At 47.2% G+C, this 23,448-nt stretch overlaps 1 long non-coding RNA gene across 1 annotated transcript; it reads right to left on the reverse strand.

Annotated features, from left to right (window-relative positions):
- Nucleotides 1–1,388: 1,388 nt before the first annotated feature.
- On the reverse strand, nt 1,389–23,381 carry LOC143490384 (uncharacterized). Its single transcript, XR_013124955.1, has 4 exons — nt 22,916–23,381; nt 18,692–18,762; nt 14,672–14,966; nt 1,389–1,601 (listed from the first exon to the last, which is right to left on the reverse strand). It is a non-coding gene; the product is annotated as an uncharacterized LOC143490384 (long non-coding RNA).
- Nucleotides 23,382–23,448: the final 67 nt, after the last annotated feature.

The raw sequence follows: 23,448 nt of genomic DNA on the forward strand, positions 1-23,448 counted from the left end.
ACAGCGTCACCAAACGGGGACAGGCATGAGAAAGTGAAGCCTTTCCACAGGAATGTTGAGAGGATGAAGCACTAACTGGCTCTCAACATGACAAACTCTACCTCTACGTGGAAACTTGGACTCCTCTTTAGCCTCCAGTTAAGAGTCAGGTTTCAGGAGTACAGCAACGCTCCTTTTTCCACGTGAGCAGACATGTTCCGCTCTCCCTGCTCCGGCTGGCAGACTGGCGGAACCGCAGGGCTTGTGGAGGTTGACTCTGCCAGGCAGTAGAGTGGCGTGGAGGACGGGCGTGCTGCTCAGGGACACCTGAGTGCTCAAAGTGCCCTGTGGAAGGCACTGGTGAAGAGTGGAGTCAATAACTATAACTCTGCCCGACTCTAAAACCAGACAGTATGTCCCATTTAAAGACACCCGTTCTACGTTAAGAACTGGATTCAAACATACTTAAGTTATGAGATCAAGTCTGAACTAAACTTAAGGAATGTTTAGTCCATGGAGGAACATGAAGGCTGTACTTCAGTGCTGTTTTTCTGAGATAACCCAAATTGTCCATAAGCTCATTCTTTCTTATATGTATATTACACCTTAAAGACTATGAGAACAGTAAGAACGTACATCATACCAGACACATGGGCCTTAAGTTAGCTTGTCTGAGAGCTCAGCTTCAGCTTTTCAATTTCCAGCTCTGTTGCCACAGAACGCCACTCCAGGATACTATGAGGTCATGGAGGAGTCCAACACATCGGTCCCCATTAGCACACTACATCCATCGTGTCCAGAGTAATTATTGCATCTACACTTCTGGGCCAATCCAAACAATGACAGGAATTAGCTACAATGGCCTATCTGAAACTATCTCGCTCCAAGTTACCCCAAGGTTATCCACTGATAACCTTATCTTGCTCCAGAAGTTTTCAAACACTAGGAAATAGGCCAAATTATTAAAACAAGATGTTCCCTATTCATGGCTGTATTCAGGAAATGGCTGCACCTCTCTGGGCAAACATGGTGCCATGTTTTACCCAGATATACAGGCTGAGTTATGTGGGCCAGATATTTGTTTTCAGACCACATTTTTCAAGCCACTGCACTCACCCAGCATGAAATTGTGTAAAAACAAACGTTGCTGCGGTTGAGAGACCTTAAATAGCATTAAAGGGATGACGTTAAGAATTATAAAGGCCTCACACCCCTGTGTATTAGAGTTAAGGACAGTTATGAAGTCATAGTTAAAGTTTGACTAAAAACTATTGGTTTTGGGCAGTATAGCCTCAGCCAAAATGCTTTGGACACACCTAACCATATAATCACTCTCTCTCACTCTGTCTCTCTCTCTCTCTCTCTCTCTCTCTCTCTCTCTCTCACACACACACACACACACACACACACACACACACACACACACACACACACACACACACACAAAATCAACCAAACACTCACCTGGTGTGTATATGAGGGTATACTGGCCATGCTGGGTGTGGAAGGACTTGGTGCTGGACTTCTGTGTTTCTGCAGTGTACATGGAGGACTGCAGTCTGCTCCTCTCTGTCTCAATGTGCTTCAGCAGAATATGAACGATCTTACTTCCTCCTGTTCTCCTAGAAACACATGCACACACACACACACACACACACACACACACACACACACACACACACACACACACACACACACAATGCAGATATCGCACATTCATGATGCAATTATGACGCAAACATGAAGGTTTTACAATCTATGCATATGCTACATTTGCATCTTTATTTATTTTAAGTTCTCAAGTTACAGATGTTTAGCCTAAAACTTAAGATAAGTTATTAAATGTTCTCCATCCCAACTGCATAAATGGACAAAAGTGTGTCTGAGCCTTTACTCCGCTGGCTTGTTCCGTGGTTTCACTGGCGGTAAAATGCTGGTAGTCTCTGCATTACTGAGATAGTCACTACAAGGCAATGAGTATGAAATATAACAAACTGTAGCTTGGCATGACAAGGTAAACATGTGAAAACGGGCATGTCATCAGGTCTGAAGCACAGAATAAATACAGATGTACACATAAACATGTTTCTAAAACCCTCTTTCATCATAAATAAACTTCTTTCAGATACTTTTTTAAAGTAAGTTATGACCTAGAGCAAATGTAAAACAGCAACAATAAGCATATGCCCACTTTTCTAGAGCTAACATTGAGACCCACAGATTAGAGAGAGACAGGACACATTTTGAGGGAGGCCCCTCTTTAAGTAGCATGACATAAGACATTTGGCTTGGGCCCAGTATAGACCCCTGCTGCACATCTGGATTTGTACTGAGCCCCCAAAAAATGAACAACACTGGATAGGTCCAAACTTTCTGATATGTTAAAATAGGCCTGGCAAGCCTCATCCTCAAGATATATCTTTAGTTTTGTAACAATTACATGAATGACTGCAGGACACATTTTTGTGCCTGTGTAGTCCAGGTATCGGCCATTATGTGTTTTATAATACCGAACAGTCGCGAACAGTGGAGATTGTTCATCAGGTCACAAAGCATGTGACTGTGGTGAGCAGAGTCAGTGGCCACTAAAGCAAAAGGGCTGTCCATGCATTAATACAAAGTTTTATGTTCTTAGTAAGTGATATCAGACTTATTTTAAAAGGCTTAATAATGTGTTTTATATATATATATATATATATATTATATAGTTATATATATATATATATATATATATATATATATATATATATATATATATATATATATATATATATGTCACGTATGGCTACGCCCCCTCTCCCCGCTGTCACTCCAACGTCTCTGTTCCTCGTGGTTTTGTTATTCTCTGCCTGTTTACCCCGCTCGTTTGTCTCTGTGATTACCTCGTTTGTTCCCACGCCCCTTGTTATTACCGTCACCTGCCCCTTGTTAATGTCCGTGCATATAAGCCCCTGAGTCTCCCATGTCCTTCGTCCGGTATTTTGTTGTGACTCTTTGATTATTGTCTGCTGTTAGTTCGTGTACCTGACCCCGTGCTTTCGTGTTTTGTATTTCGCCCGTTTATTTCCTTGTGCTCTGTGTCTCCCTCCCTGGTTGTGTTTCCTTGTGTTCAATATGCCAGTGTATGCGTGCTTTTCGGACTGCCCTCCTGTTGTCGACCCTGCCTGGCTTTCGGATGACGATTACGGTATTCCCCTGAATAAATCTCGCTCCTCTCAGCACTTGTGTCCGTCTCCTCGCTACGCAGCGCGAGAAACGTTACATAATACCGGACCTACCAAGGACACAGCGAGAGAGCGAGACTCTGGTGAGTTCGAACACTGTAATGAGATGTTGGCTGGATTAATCCGGTTCGACTCTCCGGTATTGCAGTACGAACGAACCAGAGACAGGAAATCCCCTTGCGCTGTGGGTACAGGGGAGTCTCGTCGCTGCAAGAACAAAGCGAAGACACTTCCCACGTCTAGCTTTAGCGATGAGCTCCCTGGTAAGCGCTATGTGTCTGCCCGACTCCAGCCTGTAGCGCGAGAGTCGGGCAGACGGAATGAATGTGCAGACGAGCGTTGGCTTGGCTCTCGGTTGGCTTTCAAAAGTCATTGTGAGCTCCCGATACCTCCGACGAGGCGGAGTCATCAGGAAAGCCACCGAGAAGCAGTTGTGTCTGTATGTTCTTCCAGGCGCAGACCGGACCGGGGAAGGAGGAAGACCACGCCCCCTGTACAGAGCCCCGCCGCCACAGCGCATGAGGTCGTCATCTTGCCGGAAGAGGACCTCCCTCCGCTACTCCCGGAAGCTAAACCCCGAGGGCTCCCCAAGAATTTTTTGGGGGGTCGTACAAGCCACTCAGCTAAGGAGTGGCAGGCTGAAACCCGGGAGGACGTCAGAGCGGCGGACACGCCCCCCGAGGACGTCAGTGCGGCGACTCCGCCCCCCGAGGACGTCAGTGCGGCGACTCCGCCCCCCGAGGACGTCAGTGCGGCGACTCCGCCCCCCGAGGACGTCAGTGCGGCGACTCCGCCCCCCGAGGACGTCAGAGCGGCGACTCCGCCCCCCGAGGACGTCAGAGCGGCGACTCCGCCCCCCGAGGACGTCAGTGCGGCGACTCCGCCCCCCGAGGACGTCATGTCACCTCTGCGGCCGGTTCCCGCGATCCTGAGGAGGTCACCCACGCCAGTTCCCGTTCCCGCTGCCCGTCGGCAGTCCACGCCTGTTCCCGTCCCCGCTGCCCGTAGGCAGTCCACGCCGGTTCCTGTCCCCGCTGCCCATCAGCAGTCCACGCCGGTTCCTGTCCCTGCGACCCAGGAGAGGTCGTCTACGCCGGCTCCTGTTCCCGCTGCCCGCCAGCGGACCCTGCCTGTTCCCGCTGCCCGCCAGCGGACCCTGCCTGTTCCCGCTGCCCGCCAGCGGACCCTGCCTGTTCCCGCTGCCCGCCAGCGGACCCTGCCTGTTCCCGCTGCCTGTCTGCCGGCTCCTGTTCCCGCTGCCCGCCAGCGGACCCTGCCTGTTCCCGCTGCCCGCCTGCCGGCTCCTGTTCCCGCTGCCCGCCTGCCGGCTCCTGTTCCCGCTGCCCGCCTGCCGGCTCCTGTCCCCGCTGCCCGCCAGCGGACCCCGCCTGTCCCCGCTGCCCGCCAGCGGACCCCGCCTGTTGCCCTTGGGACGGTGCTGCCCCCTGTTGGGCATGGACTTTGTGTTCCCCCTGCTCCGCCATGTGCCTCCTATGTTCCGTTGCCCGTGTTCCCCTTGCTCCCTGGTCCCATCCCTGGTTTTGTTTTGATCCCTGTCCCCGTGGTTGTGTCTGTTCGTGTCCATGTTCCTGTTCCTGTGTCTGTTTCCTGTGGTGTCATCCCTGTCCCTGTCCCCATGTCTGTTCCCCAAGTTGTCACCCACCTTGTGCCAGTGCCTGTCTCCGTTGTTCATGGTGTCTTTGCCTCTGTGTTTGCCTCCGCCCTGTCCCCTGGCCCCACTCCTGTGTCTGTTCCCAGTCCTGTCCCGTCCAGCCCTGCTCCCGTGTCTCGCCCGGTCCCTGCCTGTGTTGCCATGCCCCGGCCCAGCTCCTGGCCAGTCTCTGTTTCCCCTGTCTCTGTCCTGCCTCAGGCTCCTTGTCCTGCCTTGCCCAGTCTTGTCTGTCCCGTAGCGTCCTGTCCCGTGTCCCCTGTCCCTCGCCGTGTACCGTGGTTCCCCGTCCTGTCCGAGTCCGGTTCCTGTCCTGTCTGCCCTTGCGTGCCCCGGAGTGGCACGCTTTGAGGGGGGGTACTGTCACGTATGGCTACGCCCCCTCTCCCCGCTGTCACTCCAACGTCTCTGTTCCTCGTGGTTTTGTTATTCTCTGCCTGTTTACCCCGCTCGTTTGTCTCTGTGATTACCTCGTTTGTTCCCACGCCCCTTGTTATTACCGTCACCTGCCCCTTGTTAATGTCCGTGCATATAAGCCCGAGTCTCCCATGTCCTTCGTCCGGTATTTTGTTGTGACTCTTTGATTATTGTCTGCTGTTAGTTCGTGTACCTGACCCCGTGCTTTCGTGTTTTGTATTTCGCCCGTTTATTTCCTTGTGCTCTGTGTCTCCCTTCCTGGTTGTGTTTCCTTGTGTTCAATATGCCAGTGTATGCGTGCTTTTCGGACTGCCCTCCTGTTGTCGACCCTGCCTGGCTTTCGGATGACGATTACGGTATTCCCCTGAATAAATCTCGCTCCTCTCAGCACTTGTGTCCGTCTCCTCGCTACGCAGCGCGAGAAACGTTACAATATATATATATATATATTAGTGGTGGGACTTTAACGCGTTAATTTCGATTAATTAATTACAGGAAAATTAACGCACTAAAAAAATTAACGCATTTTAACGCATTTAACGCATGAGACACTTTTGCACCGTGTTCCGTTTCTCAGTGAGCGAGTTCCAGACATACAGATTATATGGACGCACAATAAGATGAGCATGATGGAGATGACTGAAGAGGCTACGCTGGTGGATGGGAAATATAAATATAAGAAACTTCCAGATGGAAGTAAAAACAAAAATAGTGTTATTTGCACTTTATGTAGGAAGGAGTTCGCTTATCACAGGAGCACTTCCACCCTTCGTTACCACCTCAACGCAAAACATGTTGGGTCTAACGTGCAGGTCAGTAATGATCACTTAGCTGATAAATGTATTCCTAGTACGATATGGTGAACAAACGTCCGCATTTCACATCCTGTCCCGGGCGTCGCGGGTTTTTTTAAGTGAGGAAATGTCCTGGTTTTTAAATTACCTTCATTGGACCATTAAGACTGATTAAACTTTCGCTAGTGACGCGCGCGACTCCGCACACCTCGCACGAGCGGCGGAGGCGTTTATACTGTAACGTTGGTTAAATACCAGGACAGTTTACTGTTGACAACTCGTCTCTTTTATTTAAACATTAATACAAGCGAACTCACTCAAGAAAAATAACCGAATCCTCTCTCTCTCTCTCTCTCACTCTCGCTCCTCGCGCACTTTTCCACTCGCACACACAACTTAACTTAAAGAAACAGTAACCCAATAATCCCTTAAGGATCATTACAATACTTTACGTATCACATTATTCTGTTATTGTGAAGAGTGCCCTAAATGTGGCTCTGACTGGGGATCACTGGGCCTCTGTTACCAACAAGAATTATCTTGGTGTGACAGCTCATGTTATAGATGATGAATGAAAGATCCAGTCATTTGCTTTGAGCATGCAGAAGATCACTAGGCACTATGGAGATGCCTGTGTAGAGGACTTTATGCCTGTGGCAGAAGCCTGGGAAATTAAAGAAAAAGTCTACCATCTAAAATGGTATTAAAAAACATCTGATTTACTTCACGTCTTATTCTTCCAATATCATGAGCAAAGCTCCCAAAATTAAACATTTTTGGTCAGAATTTCCAGTGTTCTGAAAACTGTTTGCTTTGTTTTCTGCACTCATCTATTGGTCTGTGTAGTAGACTGGTAGAAAAATAAACAAGATGTTGAGGTTTATGATTATGTTCATTGATTCATTCATCATTCAAACTTAAATTAATATTTCTCATGTTAAATATTGAAATGCGATTAAAATGCGATTAATTTCGATTAATTAGTTACAACGCTTGTAATTAATTCGATTAATTTTTTTAATCGCGTCCCACCACTAATATATATATATATATATATATATATATATATATATATATATATATATATATATATATATATATATATATAACTACCTTTTAATCACATAGTGTTTTTTCTACACTGGGCGAGTTTCATGTTTGTAGCTTTAACTGGCCTCTTGACCCATAGATGCACCATGGATGGGGTGTGAGACTGGGAAACGGCAGTCTGTCAGTACCAGCCCTGCTCCGGGGCGTCCGCATCATGCCTGCTAGCACACACACAAAACTGCACTTCAGTGGTTCATTGTAATAGGGCAGTTTCCATAGCACCAAACCTTTCCTTCCTCAGGTTCAAGCAGTGGAACAGGGCACTCATTGTGCAATGTGCAATTCTGAAACCATCTCACTACCATCTGAGATGTTGATGCTGTCTTCCAGCTGTGTCATGGCATCACTCAGTTGTGACAATGACTTGACTGGAAAGCAATGTCTCAGTGAGCCCTCATGACTGTGGTCACCTCTGTACCCCTCCCTTGAGTTATGCTGCTATAGATTAGCCTGTCAGAGCCACATGCTAATCACTGGCATGTGAGCTGTGTACATTTATATCAATGATGGTTTAAATTGATGTCCACACGCTTAGTCTTTATTGTCTATCTTTTTGCATGTTTCCACCCAAGATGATTGCATGCAAGCACCTACAAGCACCTGGGAGTGTACTGTACTGATGCCGGGGTTGGATGTGCTATTTCCGCAAGAGGATGTGCTGATGCTAGCTCCTACCTGAGGCTCACCATCTACACCGAAGGGACTGTGACTACTTGGCTGGGGATCAAGGACCTTAATTTTATCTGTAGAACCATCCTGCGCACCACGGACTTGTGCTAACGGGCCACCCAATGAAGGATGGGTTCCCTTTTGAGTCTTGCTCCTCCCGAGGTTTCTTCCTAATCCCCACCATCATAGGGAGTTTTTGTCACGTTGAGGACCCCAGCCCCTCCCTTTTGGGCGTGTGTATACGTTGTCCACGTGCTTTGTCTGCGTCTGTGGATGATGGTTATGTCCTGTGATAATCTGTCTCACCTGTGACTCGTCTCGTAATCACGTGGGGCTAATGTGGTTTGTCTATTTAATGTGCGCTCGCGCAGTGTCCTGTGCTCGTCGTTGTCTAGAGTCTACACGTTCAGTGTGTATGTTTACGTGTTCCTTGTGTGCTACTGCGCAATCTCTGAAATTAAAGTGACGATCTGTGAAGCAAGGATTCCAGTGTCTCATCCTTCGCCCTGCCCGCGCATCACAGAACGACGAGCCGACAAGAGACACCAAATATGCCAGGCTACAAAAGCAAGCCGAAGAAGGGCAAGAAGCCCAGCAAGCGGCATCACCGCTCTTTGTCTTCTTCCGCATGCCGCAAAGTTCCGCCAACTCTGGCGCAGCTCATGGAGGACCCGGAGTGCTCCTATCTGCTCTGCGCGGCTCGGGAGACCGCTATTCCCAAGCTGAAGGAGTACCACCACCGGACAGCGATCTGAGTGTGGCGAGAGAGGTACCCCTCGCCTTCCCGGGAAAGCTTGCCCATACGGGTAAGCGTCCCCGAGCTCTAAGGGACAGGTACGCCACCAGAGGGCGAGCTTGCGGAGGAGGACTCCCCCCCATGCCAAGAGGCCACACCGTCGGTCGAGGAGCTGGAAGAGGACCCGGTGTGTGCCTTCCAGCTGGCCTCAGCCCGGAGGCTAGAGGAGGGGGACCCCGAACTGGCGGAGACTCTCCGCCAGGGCGTGGTATGAATCTGGAGGGAACGTCACTCTCCTCCAGCCCGCGCCCTCTCGCCTCTGAGGATGGGCTCATGCGTCTTTGGTGCTACCGAGTCCACCCCAGAGAGTGAGTTCAGGGAGGAGGACTCTGAGGAGGAGCAGGAAGAGGAGGAAGTCTACCCTCCGTCCCTATACGACGCCTCCATGGTGGACTACGGTGGAGAAGGAGAGGACTACCCCCTGTCGCCAGAGGATGCCTCCACCGTCGACTACGGTGAGGAGGAGGAGGAGTGCGAGGAAGAGGACTACCTCCATCCACCTGTGGGTCCCTCTACCACCATGGAGAAAGGCGGGGAGGAGTACAACGAGGGGGATTACCCTCCGTCCGAGGGTTCCTATACGGAGGAGGAGGAGGAGAGTCCGCCCTCCTCAGAAAGAACAGCCGGGACTACGAAGAGGAGTCCACCCTCCGATCGCTCTAGCGAGAGTGCGTTGGACTGCTCCCGGGGTGGCAGCCCGGAGCAGTCCATGGAGTGGAGCCAGAGGTCAGAGGAGGGAATGGACATAGCGGAGGAGCTCCCTCGCGGCTCGCCAGGCACGCAAGCTGCACCTGGTGCGTACGCCAGCCGCGCTGCACCTGGCACGTACGCCAGCCCAGCTGCACTAGGCGCGTACGCCAGCCGCGCTGCACCTGGCACGTACGCCAGCCGCGCTGCACTAGGCGCGTACGCCAGCCGCGCTGCACCTGGCACATCCGCCAGCCGCGCTGCACCGGGCGGTGGCTTCGCAGCACAGGTCGGAGGAGGACCGTTTGCGGCAGCTCCCGATCTCTCTCCCCTCATCGCTCTCCTCCTGGCGCGTAGCCTGGCGCCTGTTTCGTGTGTGTGCCAGTGTTTGTAAATCTTCCCGTTTGTGTACCAAACCCCTTTTTCCCTCTCGTTCCTCTATGTCAGGGGTACTCAACTGGCGGACCGCGGTCCGGATCCGGACCCGAACGCAGTCCTGTCCGGACCCAATCTCATTCCTGATTAACTGGATACGGACCAAAACAAAACCGTAGCATTTATTTCAGGGCTATTGAAAAAACACTCCGTCACGAGTGTTACGTTTGCCACCCCCGCTCAACAACTTACGTTCGCCACCCCGCTCTACAACAAGCCTGCCTGGTTGACGCTTCGCGAGCGGCGCGAGGGTCCGCGCGGCGAAAATGACGTAATCGCTGTGGCTCCGCGTGTGCGCGAGTGTCTCGCGCGCTGTCGGTTCGAGAGGTCGTGCATCTCTCGAATTTTGTAACTTTGCGCCGCGCTTCAGCGCAATGAACAAAGTCACGTTTTCAGGGTTCATACACCTTTATAAGGTGGAATTAAAGCACTTGTACGTCACTTTCAAGGTCCATTTCAATATTTCCCAGCATGTTAAACATAATTAAGTTAAATATTTATACATATACTCGAAATAATTCGCTTTTTTATCACATTATTTAATGGTTGTTTATTTAAAAAACGCCCAATCTTCACGTCTTCACGTTCTCTCATGTTTCGTCCTGGAATTACAAGAGGCTCGTATTTGTTAACCTAATACAAGAGAACTATTCAGTCAGACAGCTATTTGTTGTGAAACCAAGTAGTTACAATTTCAAGCATTTTAAAGTACTTTAACCTAAATTCCAGCACTTTTCAAACCTGAAACATATAGCAACATTAAAATTGGTCAGGTAAATGTTCATTCCCCTGTTCTGAGGGGTGTTTCTACCACATATCGTATCGGACAAAATGCCTATCGTTTCGGAGAACACTGCAGTGACGCTCGCGAAAGTATAAACACCTCCACCGTTCGCGTGATGTCGTGTGATAATCTGTCTCACCTGTGACTCATCTCGTAATCACGTGGGGCTAATGTGGTTTGTCTATTTAATGTGCGCTCGCGCAGTGTCCTGTGCTCATCGTTGTCTAGAGTCTACACGTTCAGTGTGTATGTTTGCGTGTTCCTTGTGCGCTATTGCGCAATCTCTGTTTGAAATTAAAGTGACGATCTGTGAAGCAAGGATTCCAGTGTCTCATCCTTCGCCCTGCCCGCGCGTCAGTTTTTCCTTGCCACTGTCACCTTTGGCTTGCTCATTAGGGATCTGGACCCATACGAATGTAAAGCTGCTTTGTGACAACATGTGTTGTGAAAAGCGCTATATAAATAAATTTGACTTTGACTTTGACCATCTGAAGGAATTTTATGTGATCTGGCTCAGAAAAAACTCATCCTCATCCTGAGGATCATACCCAGAGCCGGAGTGGCTAATCGGGAGATTCGGGAGGATTCCCGATGGGCCGGCTCATGTCAATCTCTAGTTTGGGCCGATTGGGAGGGAAAAATAATTTTGGTCCGGATTTGGGTATGAAACTCCCGGGCTGAAAAAGTGTCCCACTCCGGCCCTGATCATACCTATTACAAACCCCATTCAGAACCAGTAATCATTAGAGAACAGATCACTATAAACATTCTACAGTGTAAGGTGTAAAGAATTACATTCACACTAAGAACATGATCACAGACATATCTGTCTTGTTCTTTACCTCACTTATGAGTACTGTGACGTTGGGTGCGAGGCGAAGGACGAGACACAGATCCTTGCTTTTGCAGACGTCACGTTTATTTTCTACACTTATTTGCGCAAGACAGCGCACGTAAAACATAGGACACTCACACTGAAACGTGTAGACTTAGACAACGACGAGCACAGGACACTGCGCGAGCGCACATTAAATAGACAAACCACATTAACCCCACGTGATTACGAGACGATTCACAGGTGAGACGGATTATCACATGACATAGCCATCACCACGGAATATCCACAGACGCAGACGATGCACGTAGACTACGTAAACACACACCCAAAAGGGAGGGGCCGGGGTCCTCAACGTGACAGACGCCCCCTCCAAGGGCACTACCCGTCCCGGGGTGCCAACAGGACCGAGTGCCCCGAACCCACGACGATGGGCGGATCCGACGCGCTCAGTCCTGCGTCTGGGAGGTGACTGCCCTTGGCGAAGCGTCCATCACGAATCGCCTAGCACACCCTCCCTGGGAAGACGGGGGAAAAGACGTTAAACACATTAAACGGCACAGGAACAAACACACAAACAGGCACGCTTACACACATCGACACAAACGGGAAAAGGGGGTTTGGTACACATACGGGTAGACTTACGATTACAGGCACACACACACAAGACACAGGCGCCAGGCTGCGCGCCAGGAGTAGGGCGATAAGGGGAGAGAGATCGGGAGCTGCCGTTGCTGCGCTGAACGGTCCTCCTCCCGCCTTTGCTGCATAGCCTCCGCCCGGTGCAGGGTGGCTGGCGGACGCGCCGGGTGCAGGACGGCTGGCGGACGCGCAGGGTGCAGCATGACTGGCGGGCTCCACCCCCAGTTGGCCGTTTGGTGCGCCCCTCTCGCCTCGCGACCGCCCTCTGGAGTCGACCGTGGGCGCTACCACGTCCATATCCTCCGCCTCGCTGCCCCGGCTCCAACTCATGGGCTGCTTCGGGCTGCCACCCCGAGAGCAGTCCATGCTCTCTCCTCCGGTGTGCTCAGTGGATGAACTCCACCTCCCCTTCGCAGTCCCCGCAGAACACTCAGAGGGGGGCGGACTGTCCTCGTCCTCCGTATAGGAGTCCTCCTCCTCTTCCTCTACGGTGGGAGAGGAACCTACGGGCGGAGGGAGGTATTCGTCCTCCTCCGACTCCCCTTCCTCTTCACCGTAGTCGACAGTGGAACCGTCGCATAGCGACGGAGGGTAGCCCTCTTCCTCGTCGTCCTGCTCCTCCCCTCCACCGTAGTCCACAGTGGAGGCGGAGTCCTCTGACGGAGGGTAGTCCTCCTCCTCCTCCCCTCCACCGTAGTCTACAGTGGAGGCGTCGTATAGCGAAGGAGGGTAGGTCTCCTCCTCGTCCGCCTGCTCCTCCTCCTCGCTGGGAGAGTCCCCCTCCCCAAACTCGCTCTCGGGGGTCCTCTCCGTCCCGCAGAGCATAAAGGAACACACCCGCAGGGGTGAGGGATCCCTGGAGGATGAGGGGGGATATTTCCTCCACAGCCGCACCGCCTCCTGGCGGACCTTCTCCGCAGACTCGGGGTTGTCATGCTCCCGAGCCTGACGCAGCAGGGACGCACACACCGGGTCCTGCTCCAGTTGTTCCTGCGTAGGCGTGTCCTCGTGGGGCGGGGAGGAATCCCCCTCAAGCTCGTGGACACCCCTACGCAGGGGCGAGAGCTCCCGGGAGGGGGAGGGGCGCTTCTCCAGCCACACCCGCACAGCTGTCCGGCGGTATTCCTCCTGTAACTCGGGAATAGCCGTTTCCCGAGCCGCGCAGAGCAGGTAGGCGCACTCTGGATCTTCCTGGAGCTGCGCCAGAGTCGGCGGGGCTTCGCGGCGCGGGGGGGAGGAAGACGTGCGGTGATGCCGCTTGCTGGGGCGCTGTGCACTCTTCGGCCGGGTGGCATAGCCTGGCATTCTTTTGGTGTCTCTTGCAGGCTCGTCGTTCTGTGATGTTGGGTGCGAGGCGAAGGACGAGACACAGATCCTTGCTTTTGCAGACGTCACGTTTATTTTCTACACTTATTTGCGCAAGACAGCGCACATAAAACATAGGACACTCACACTGAAACGTGTAGACTTAGACAACAACGAGCACAGGACACTGCGCGAGCGCACATTAAATAGACAAACCACATTAACCCCACGTGATTACGAGACGATTCACAGGTGAGACGGATTATCACATGACATAGCCATCACCACGGAATATCCACAGACGCAGACGATGCACGTAGACTACGTAAACACACGCCCAAAAGGGAGGGGCCGGGGTCCTCAACGTGACAAGTACACCTCTGAATTCCTGATGTGTAGGTCAGTATGGAGATGATTGTTAAAAGAGAGTCATGGGTAAAGGTTCTAGACAAGCATTTCACTGTTGCAGTCCCTTCACGTGGGTGAATCTGTGGCCTGCAAATGAAACAGTTCTGTAGAACTTGACAGAGATTAGAAGACCCTATCTGTTCATGCTGTTGCCGCTTAGTGGAGAAGCAATGATTATGAATCTGAGAGAGGAGACAGAGAGAAGGGAACTTTAAAAGTGTAGTAATACAAATTCAGTTGTTCAGAAAGTAGATATTCAATTTGAATACATTAAAATATATTTATTGTATTTTAACAGAATATATTTACTGTATTATATTATTTTATATTTATTATTTATTTTGCATTTACTATCATCTAAGTGTAACAGGAAAGGCAGTGTGAGCTCATGTATGGAGCCAATGGCAATAAACATGGCAGACACACTCTGCTTTTGTTTCTTGTCTAGATGATCTTTTCTTGGCACAATAAATTACTGGTACTGCAGTTTGCAGTCTGTTTTCATTTCAGAATAAACATGCTGTGTGAGAATCTGAAATGTCTCTGAAGTAGGCACAAATATGCACACACAAACATTTACACACACACACACACACACACACACACACACACACACACACGCATACTTCTCAGGCCAGTGCCTGTGTATCGCCATACAAAATACTGTAAAATAATACAGTAGATTTCATGAATAGGAGTGCCACCTACAGACAAGTGTTGGTAGTACAATATTGCACAGTCCTAATTTAAGCAGAAGTTACTGAAAGCACTCAAAACACTGATTAGATTAGATTCCATAAACATGACCCAGGTCACCTACAGAAAAGCAGTCACCAAAGCCTTAACAAACACCAAACTATTATGCTATTATATTGCTATTATACATGCAAATAATGAGTGTAAAAGAACTGTCTCACCTAAGAGGTTGCCAGTGTAGCAGGTATCCCTTCCTGGACCCAGAGCTTACAGCTTTGCCCATTTGCACTGAGTAGGGTGGGGTACTACTCCAAATGCCTGCAATCGTTGGTACAGACGGTGCTGGCATGATGCCAGGTGAAGGTGTGGCCTGAGGCAACTGAAGCCACGCCCACGTAGGTGGGGCTGGGGTGACACTGCCATGTTCACAGCGTTCACCATGGAAGCCCGGACGACACTGACATATGTTGGGCTGCCTGCACTCTGCTCTGTTAAGGCAATGAGGATGACACCTCACTGTGAGAGAGAGAAACAGAGAGAGAGAGAGAGAGAGAAAGAGAGAGAGAGAGAGAGAAAGGCAGCAAGGCGACAGGTGGAAGGAAAAGGAGAGAGCAAGGGAGAATAAGGAAGAGAGAAGGAGGGGAAAAGGTGAGGAGAGGTGGCAATAAAGTGGAGGAAGAGAGTGAGACAGAGGGATGGTCAGACATGAAAAAAACAACTGATATAGCATAAAAGGGGAAAATGATCATACAGAAATTCTCAAAAATGACGTATGCATGGCTTTTCACAACACAAAACAATCTTGAAGACACCCAGGCTTGTAACCCTCACTGAGGTGAAGCAAAAGCTCCCTTAGAACAGCCAAAGCTGAATACTTCACCTGTCACCCTTCACCCTTCACCCTTCAACCTTCACCCTTCACAAACTTCACAAACTTCACAAACTTCACATTTTAACTACACAGTGTGTGGAGAAACATTAACATCAAAACCCATATACAATAGCAAAACATATTAAAGCTTCAGATTATAGAAGGTGCAGATTATAACCATGAAACTGAGACACTAATATAGATGTGATATAAACCTCAGCCCCCTGGGTTAGCATGTGATTGAGATGTTTGTCCTATAACAAAGCATAGACTGTTTATTAGCAGGGCCACCCAAGGAGGATGGATTCACTTTTAAGACTTGACTATCCCAAGGGTTTTTCCTTAATTCCACCCGGGGAGTTTTTCCTTGTCCCTGTCACCTCTGGCTTGCTCATTATGGACACAGACCCATAGATTTGTAAAGCTGTGTTCTGACAACTAGTGTTGTATATAAATAAATTTGACTTTTGACTTAGCTTGCTAGGACTTTACAGTTAGACTGATTTTCACACAGGCATAAATATAAAATGAATGAAAGAGTTATAAAAGAAACCAACATTCTGTTGAGTGAAAATAATCTCACAAAAGGAAAACAGTGACATTATTTATGCAAAAATGCCTTATATGTCTTATATGCACAACATTAACATCAGATCCAGTGCCTCCGCCTTGCTGACACAGCAGACTTCAGATGTGAAACGATGTTTTATAAAGGCCTGTGGGCAAAATGTGGTCTGCTCCTGGTCTAAAACATTTGGCAAGGTGTAGGGAAATAGAGCTCATGGTGTGGTCCAGCAGGTCAGTCCACACAGCTGGTCTCCCATCCCCAACACTTGATTCATATAAACAATAGCTAGCACTAAAGCCTGCAGTGCGCTCTTCCACTCAACACTTATATGTTATCTAAATCTCAGTCCACTGGTGTCCTGGCATACTTCAGCTGTCACCTGAAGAGCACCAGTGAAATGAAACACGATTAACATGTTTTTGGCTTTGGGAATTTTCCCATAGGACAACGAACACTGCAGAAGTCCCCTGATGCCAAGTGTGGGATGACATCTTCTCAGACTACACCACCACACTGCACTGAGGGGCACCTCAACCTGTTCGGAGAAGGTGGCTATTATCTTTAGTCTGACATGCAGATGGGGTAATGGATTATATGTAACATACATTCCACACCTGCAACCCATGAAAGTGGGCAACACCTGATGCAATTCCATCTCGAACCATCACAGATGCAGAATGAATCTCTATAAAGCTACATTGTGGTGGAAGATGAAGGAATTCGCTGTGGGCTTAGGTTTGCTTTGAAACAAGGACTGGGTTCAGTTCATACACGGTAACGTTTCTGGATTGGAAAACACAATTATGCTCCCCTTAATTTATTCCAGCTCCACTGAGAGCTTTTAGCTGCCATGCCCTGACTGAGTGTGTAACGTAATTGTCACATACAGTGGGGAAAATAAGTATTTAGTCAGTCACCAATTGTGCAGTTCTCCCACTTAAAAAGATGAGAAAGGCCGGTAATTGACATCATAGGTAGACCTCAACTATGAGAGGCAAAATGTGAAAAAAAATTTGAGAAAATAATTTTGTCTGATTTTTAAAGAATTTATTTGCAAATAATGGTGGAAAATAAGTATTTGGTCAATAACAAAAGTTCATCTCAATACTTGACAGAGGTCAAACATTTTCTGTAAGTCTTCACAAGGTTGGCACACACTGTTGCTGGTATGTTGGCCCATTCCTCCATGCAGATCTCCTCTAGAGCAGTGATGTTTTGGGGCTGTCGGCAGGCAACACGGACCAAAGGTTTTCGATGGGGTTGAGATCGGGAGACTGGCTAGGCCACTCCAGGACTTTGAAATGTTTCTTACGAAGCCACTCCTTTGTTGCCCTGGCAGTGTGCTTGGGATCATTGTCATGCTGAAAGACCCAGCCACGTTTCATCTTCATTGCCCTTGCTGATGGAAGGAGGTTTGCACCCAAAATCTCACAATACATGGCCCCATTCATTCTTTCATGTACACGGACCAGTAGCCCTGGTCCCTTTGAAGAGAAACAGCCCCAAAGCATGATGTTGCCACCCCATGCTTCACAGTTGGTATGGTGTTCTTTGGATGCAACTCAGCATTCACTGTCCTCCAAACACGACGAGTTGTGTTTTTACCAAATAGTTCTACTTTGGTTTCATCTGACCATATGACATTCTCCCAATACTCTTCGGGAACATCCAAATGCTCTCTAGCAAACTTCAGACGTGCCTGGATATGGACTGGCTTAAGCAGGGGGACACGTCTGGCACTGCAAGATCTGAGTCCCTGGCGCCGTAGTGTGTTGCTGATGGTAGCCTTTGTAACGTTGGTCAGAGCTTTCTGCAGGTCATTCACTAGATCCCCCCTTGTGGTTCTGGGATTTTTCCTCACCGTTCTTGTGATCATTTGGACCCCACGGGCTGAGATCTTGCGTGGAGCCCCAGATCGAGGGAGATTAGTAGTGGTCTTGTAGGTCTTCCATTTTCTGATTATTGCTCCCACAGTAGATTTCTTCACACCAAGCTGCTTGCCTATTGCAGATTCAGTCTTCCCAGCCTGGTGCAGGTCTACAATTCGGTTTCTGGTGTCCTCCGACAGCTCTTTCGTCTTCCGAGTTTGGAGTGTGACTGTGAGGTTGTGGGCAGGTGTCTTTTATACTGTTTAACGACTTCAAATTGGTGCCATTAATACAGGTAATGAGTGGGGGAAAGAGGAGCCTCTTAAAAAAGAAGTTACAGGTCTGTGACAGCCAGAAATCTTGCTTGTTTGTAGGTGACCAAATACTTATTTTCCACCATTATTTGCAAATAAATTCTTTAAAAGTCAGACAAAATGATTTTCTCAAAATTTTTTCACATTTTGTCTCTCATAGTTGAGGTCTACCTATGATGTCAATTACAGGCCTCTCTCATCTTTTTAAGTGGGAGAACTTGCACAATTGGTGACTGACTAAATACTTATTTTCCCCACTGTACCAGCCCTGGACCCCTCCCATTGGGCTTGTGTATACATAGTCCACGTCCATATATGTACTTCCTGTGGGTGTGGTTGTTTGTGTTTGTGTTCACCTGTCTCATCAGTGTAATGTGTTACACGCAGGGCTCGTTAGGTGTTGTGAGTCACTACATGTAATGTGTCTGCTAAGGGCAGCAAGTAAAAAGATGGTTGTAGCAAAGAAAACAAAAACATTCATGGCAGTTTAAATTTATGCAGTTACATTTGAAGTTAGGATTATTAGGAAAGAATCTTCAAATATTAAATGCAATATTGGAATGATATATGAACAAATATGCACAACAAATTTAATAAACAGCTACACTTCAGTTACTCACATTTTGTGCATTGGTTTGTCTTGAGTTGAACAATCCATCCAGGGCAGCATTTAGTAGCACATACATTTGGTCTGTAAGTGGAGAGCAGTGGAAACAGTTTGAGTGAATGGAGCAAATCAAACTGACCCTGTTGTGTAATTTTAGCTGTACTTTTCTTTTGAGTTTTGTCTGTTTTGTAGAACTGGCATTTTTACTCTTGTTTGATGACTCTGGCATGCCCACTAAATGAGAGACACACCTTAAATTGGCCTCTTTCTTTAATCATGTGTATACAGTGCATGGCTGATCTTTACTCTCTAAATTAACTGTATACTTATATAAGATGTACCAATTTAAACAGAATAATTTTGCACCAAGCCCCTCAGTATAACTGAGGACTGAAACTGTCTTTTCTTCCTGTGCTGAATGAATGTGTACCAATGAATGAAAATAAGGGGGCGATGGCTCAGAAGCCTCCTGGACAGGCCTCTGTTCTGCCTGCCTCTACCCACACGAGAGTTACTGGTTTTCCCACCCTGAGTTTGGCAGACTCTGGACAGCTTCTGTTTGCATAGTGACTTCAGAGAGAAGGAGCAATTAGCACTGTAGCACAAGCTCGGGTGACGATAGTTTCCTTCCAGGAGCTAATGGTGCACATTTAGCAGGGCAGTTTCCAGGTTTGGAAGGGATTTGCTAATTAGTTACAGTTTAGTGCCTTTATTAAGGATCTGCTCTTGAGGATTACAGCAGGCGTTGAGGCGTAGCAGGACAACAGGGGTAAGCTTCAGTACCCCACTGTCTTCTCTCAAAGGCAGCCAGAGCTACTGTGGGTGATCCAAGGGTTGCAAACGACCAGCAAGATCTTTGACCTCTATACAACGCACACAGCTAGATCTGTGCATGTTTAACAAACTTGTTTGGACTGGTCTGAGGCTTTTGGTTTTTTTTTTTTTTTTTTTTTTTTTAAAGAAATTTTAAATGTTAGCATATACAAACTGATTCCAAAAACGTTGGGACACTAAATAAATTGTGAATAAAAACTGAATGCAATGATGTGGAGATGGCAAATGTCAATATTTTATTTGTAATAGGACATAGACGACAGATCAAAAGTTTAATCTGAGTAAATGTAACATTTTAAAGGAAAAATATATTGATTAAAAAATTCACAGTGTCAACAAATCCCAAAAAAGTTGGGACAAGTAGCAATAAGAGGCTGGAAAAGGGAAATTGAGCATATAACGAACAGCTGGAAGACCAATTAACACTAATTAGGTCAATTGACAACATGATTGGGTATAAAAAGAGCTTCTCAGAGTGTCAGTGTCTCTCTGAAGCCAAGATGGTAAGAGGATAACCAATTCTACCATTGTTGCACAGAAAGATAGTGCAGCAATACCAGAATTGTGTTACCCAGCGTAAAATAGCAAAGACATTTAAGTTATCATCATCAACCGTGCAAAACATCATCAAAAGATTCAGAGAATCTGGAACAATCGCTGTGCATAAGGGTCAACGCCGTAAAACTCTACTGAATGATCGTGATCTCCAGTCCCTTAAATGTCACTGCACTTCAAACAGGAACGCCACTGCCAAGTAAATAACAGTATGGGCTCAGGAATACTTCCAGAAAGCATTGTCAGTGAACACAATCCACCGTGCTATCCAGCGTTGGCAGCTGAAACTCTACAGTGCAAAGAGATAGCCATTTCTAAGCAAGCTCCACATGCTCAAACATTCGCACTGGGCAAGGGGTGATTTAAAATGGGGTGTGACAAAATGGAAGACTGTTCTGTGGTCAGAAGACTCATGATTTTAAGTTCTTTATGGAACACTGGGACGCCATGTCATCCAGACCAGAGAGGACCAGGATAACCCAAGTTATCAAGGCTCCGTTCTGAAGCCTGCATCACTGATGGTATGGGGTTGCATGAGTGCTTGTGGCATGGGCAGCTTGCATGTCTGGAAAGGCACCATTAATGCAGAGAACTATGTTCAGGATCTAGAACAACATATGCTCCCATCTAGACGTCGTCTCTCTCAGGGAGGACCCTGCATTTTTTAACAAGAAGGTGCGACAAAGAAGGCCCAAGACGATTGAACATTTAGAGGCCTGTATTAGACATGAATGGGAGAGCATTCCTATTTCTAAACTTGAGAAACTGGTCTCCTCTGTCCCCAGATGTCTGTTGAGTGTTGTAAGAAGGGGGGATGCCACATAGTGATAAAAGTGGCCTTGTCCCAACTTTTTTGGGATTTGTTGACCCATGAAATTTTTAAACAACATATTTTTCCCTTGTAATTATATATTCTCTCAGTGTAAACTTTTGATCTGTGATTTGTGTTCTATTCTGAATAAAATATTAGATGTTGGCAGCTCCACATCATTGCATTCAGTTTTAATTCAATTTGTTTAGTGTCCCAGCTTTTCTGGAATCTGGTTTGTAGAAAAATTATAACTATTATTCGGTTATTTTACACTCCTACATAATTCCAACACATATGTTATATATATCATGCAGAGATATTGTTTTAAAGTGCAGATTACAAGAAATTACAACAGGACTTCCTTAGGGCTAGTTCTCTTCAAAGCAAGCACTGAATCTGCACTGGAACCAAACTGCCATACAAACATTAGCGTGCTTGTTCACAGAGTCTTTGCTGTCATTTGAAAGGCTTTCAGAGGTCCTGAGATGTTAACATTACAGAAGTGAATATCCTCTTGAACACAGGAATGCAGAGCTGTGAACCTCTGGTTTTTAAAGTATGACCGAAAGACCTCTAAATTATACATTCCAAATCACGCACACAAGCAACATTTACACATTTTACAGCCACCATTCTTTTAAATTGTCATGAACTCAGAGACATCATGAGTTCCCATAACTGTAGTTGCAGAAACATTTGTTCACTTTCCATGGCAATGACTAAGTTCAAAGTTCAAATATTTGAGAAAAAGACCATTCAGTTAATAACATATCTATTGTTTCTAAATAGCTTCAAATGAACAGTTGATGTTCTTTTCTGTGGCAACAAGTTCAAAACAGTATCAAAGCAGTGAGCTCTGCACATAAAGCAGCACAGAACAGCTACCCATAAATCACCAACCATATAGTAGAGGTAATACTACAATATGTATAATACTCTAAATACCGTACTACTCATGCTCCAAACTAATGTTTGAGGCATAAATACAGTCTGTCCATCCCTCTGCAAGGAGGAAACTATAACATATAACATTAGACTCTCTCTGAAGCTTTAGAAGTGCCTTTGACTGCCTTGGAAATGAGGCCAGCTTCAAAGATTTGTGATGTTCTCTGAAAAACTGAAGCAGTAAAAACAGGCTAGCATGGCTAAACTGTGCAATGACTCCCTCAATTCAGTGACTGTGATAGCAGTAGCATTAAGCCCTGACTAGCCAACCCCACGTTTCCAAAACAGACAAGTGCAGATGTGCTGCACAATACCCAGAGACGAGCGATTGAGAGTCACTGGAGGCATAACGTAGTGAGACTGTTTCATAACACCAGCTACTTTGACAGTTTATTAACAACTCAACTCTGTGCTGAAGATTATGGCAATAGCAGAGCAGTCTGTAGTGGTGAGACGTTTCACTATAGAGATAATCTGGAATTATTCTCATTGCTCAAAGGATCAGAATTTCTGGCATGAATTTAGAGTGATGTATCAATGGAAGGAAAGCTTTTTGGCGAAGGCTTTAGAAGGATGATCCTTGGAATAGATAAGTCAAGTACTCAGACTGCTAGGGACATGGAGTGTCTCTTTAGGACAGAGAGACACATTCATTACGAAATAAGGATGATGTACAGCTCATTTAAACTGAGGCGACCTAGAGCCAGTAACTGTAGTAGACATTGTAACTGTGGTTACAATGAGAATCATTAAAACAGGTTGACTTTTGGCAATATTGTTATGTGCTTTATCGTTTCATGTCCAGGGGAATATGAAAGCCAAAGTCAGGTTATAAAATGGTGTTTTAGGAATCAGGTTTTTTTTTTTTGCAGAGAAAGTTAGGGAAAGCTGTCATCAGGAAGGTCAAATCACCAAACAATGACAAGCACAATTTCAAAATTGCATTTTAATTTTATTTATTCCTTTATTTATGTTTAAGGAAGTCCTAGAATTTGTGCACACCCACACGCACGCGCGCACAGCCGCACACACGCGCGCCACACACACACACACACACACACACACACACAACGGGCTTTTAATAAAACTTACCCTTTTAAATCTATTTGTATGTGTGTTGAATTTGTCCTGTATCCGTTCCTTTGGCCCGTTGTCCTGCGTTTGAGCTCGTGGTGCGACAGCGTCCACTGCGCTTGGTGAGCTGAATAACGGACCGATGAAGGGGACCGATGACGGGTCGTGCTCAACGTACTCGAGAGCGGAATCTGGGAGCTTTCAGATAGTACTTGTCCGCCGAGTGAAAAAGTTAAAAAATTAACAAATAAACTTCCAAATATATAAAACGATAATTCCCTGGAGCTCGTCATTGTATCCACGGACAGGCCGTGATGCTCTACTGTATGCTTTTCACATATATGAAATTGTCAATTTCAACTGATTTCAAATTACGTCGGTTATCATTTCAATATTAATCTTTTAAACCTGGCAATCATTACACCTTAAAACCTTAAGTTTAGTTTTAAACAAGATATCGAACAGGCCACCGAAGCGACACTGTAAAGCTGGTAACACTCCAGAGAGTCTCAGCAGGAGGAGATGACCGGGCTGGGGCTCCAGGGCTGCAG

Source organism: Brachyhypopomus gauderio, chromosome 2 (assembly GCF_052324685.1).
Source record: "Brachyhypopomus gauderio isolate BG-103 chromosome 2, BGAUD_0.2, whole genome shotgun sequence".
NCBI lineage: Eukaryota > Metazoa > Chordata > Actinopteri > Gymnotiformes > Hypopomidae > Brachyhypopomus > Brachyhypopomus gauderio.